Source organism: Toxoplasma gondii (genome assembly GCF_000006565.2).
Source record: "Toxoplasma gondii ME49 unplaced genomic scaffold asmbl.336, whole genome shotgun sequence".
NCBI classification, from domain to species: Eukaryota; Apicomplexa; class Conoidasida; order Eucoccidiorida; family Sarcocystidae; genus Toxoplasma; species Toxoplasma gondii.
Window position 1 is genome coordinate 1 of NW_017383099.1, and position 1,830 is coordinate 1,830.

Here is a 1,830-nt window from a genome sequence, read left to right on the forward strand (position 1 = left end):
TTTTGTGGCGCGTTCGTGCCCGAAATGGGAAGTTTTGTGAACCTTAACACTTAGAGGAAGGAGAAGTCGTAACAAGGTTTCCGTAGGTGAACCTGCGGAAGGATCATTCACACGTCCTTATTCTTTATTAACCATCAACCTTTGAATCCCAAGCAAAACATGAGTTTGCATCTCTCTCCATTGGAGAGATTTGCATTCAAGAAGCGTGATAGTATCGAAAGGTATTATTGCCTTCTTCATGTTGGATATCCTGCGCTGCTTCCAATATTGGAAGCCAGTGCAGGTATCCGGGGGTGCACAGCGAAGGGGCTCAATTTCTGGAAATTCGTGTCTCTGTTGGGATACTGATTTCCAGGAGTTTCTTCAGTGTGCATTCTTTTTTCCCACACCGTTATTTCAAACAACAAATCTGAGGAACATTTGAGAGAGAGTGAAAGATTGTATCTTTCTGCATCTCTCTCGATGTGCTTTCAGATTGCTTCCTAAACTATAATGTTATTTTAAATTTTCAGCAATGGATGTCTTGGCTCGCGCAACGATGAAGGACGCAGCGAACTGCGAAACGCAATGTGAATTGCAGAATTCAGTGAATCATCAGATTTCTGAACGCAAATGGCACCTTGGGGATATTCTCCTTGGTACGTCTGTTTCAGTGTCTTTGAAATCACAATTTTCTGCTTTTTTAGGGTCGTTGCTTCAGTTTGGCTGAAGCCCCCTAGGAGCAGTATGATTGGGTGTCATGAGTGTTGAATACTCAATGTCACCCTGAATAATGAACACAGCGGAGAAACTACTCGTGCCTCTTCTTTTAGAGGCTCAAGTGTATTGTTGAGTTGTATCGATGACATCATTGAGATACGGTGGCTTCTTCATTGAAGACAAAGTGTCATTGATGCTGTCGATCGACTTCAATACCGCAATGGAATTTCGGTTCCATTGCTGCTCTGCGAGGTTTCGTCGTTGTTGTTTTGTCTCGGGCGTTTGTCCGATTTATTTATCAGACCTGAAATCAGGGCGAGGGTTACCCGCTGAACTTAAGCCATATTATTAAGCGGAGGAGAAGAAAATAACTATGACTCCCTTAGTAACGGCGAGTGAACCGGGATCAGCTCAAAGTGGAAATCAACTGCTCTTTCCGAGCTGTTGACTTGTAGCCTCGAGAGGCGTTACCAGTGGAAGCGCAGGGTTAAGTTTCTTGGGAAAGAACATCATAGAGGGTGAGAATCCCGTCCTTCCCCTGCGTTTTTTGTTCCACGTACGGTACGCTTTTATAGAGTCGCGTTCATCGGGATTTGAGCGCAAAATGTGTGGTAGGTTTCACATAAAGCTAAGTACTGGCGCGAGACCGATAGCAAACAAGTACCGTGAGGGAAAGATGAAAAGTTCTTTGGAAAGAGAGTTAAAAGTGCCTGAAATTGCTGAAAAGGAAGCGATTGGGACCTTTTTGATTCCAAGAAGTGCCGCCGGTTTGCCATCTATCCCTTTGCCTTCTCTCTCTCACCAGGTTTAGGCTTTGGTTTCTTGATGTATTTCCGGTTCATCTTTTTGGAGAGGTCAGCATCAGCTACTCGGAATTGATTTCGTTCAAAGAAGGTAGGTTCCTTGTGGACCGTTATATCTTTGTTCTTTCCTTTTCCTTGTGGCTGAGGAGTGTTCCTGTTTCCGAGCTCCACTTTCGAGTACTCGGTTTCTGTGATGCTGGCTTAATCGGTTCCAACCGACCCGTCTTGAAACACGGACCAAGGAGTCTAACATATGTGCGAGTATGCGGGTTTTACTCCTGTATGCGCAACATGAAGTGAGAGTAGGGAGATTTTGGCTTTGCATTCT

General features: G+C 44.6%; 3 non-coding genes across 3 annotated transcripts; all 3 read left to right on the top strand.

The window, feature by feature from the left end:
- TGME49_458570 lies at nucleotides 1-78 on the top strand (the record flags this gene model as incomplete). The annotated part of the gene is made up of 1 exon (XR_001974201.1): nucleotides 1-78. It is a non-coding gene; the product is annotated as an 18S ribosomal RNA (ribosomal RNA).
- A 424-nt stretch (nucleotides 79-502) lies between these two features.
- Nucleotides 503-660, top strand: TGME49_458580. Its single transcript, XR_001974202.1, has one exon. It is a non-coding gene; the product is annotated as a 5.8S ribosomal RNA (ribosomal RNA).
- Nucleotides 661-998: 338 nt separating this feature from the next.
- On the top strand, nucleotides 999-1,830 carry TGME49_458590 (the record flags this gene model as incomplete). The annotated part of the gene is made up of 1 exon (XR_001974203.1): nucleotides 999-1,830. It is a non-coding gene; the product is annotated as a 28S ribosomal RNA (ribosomal RNA).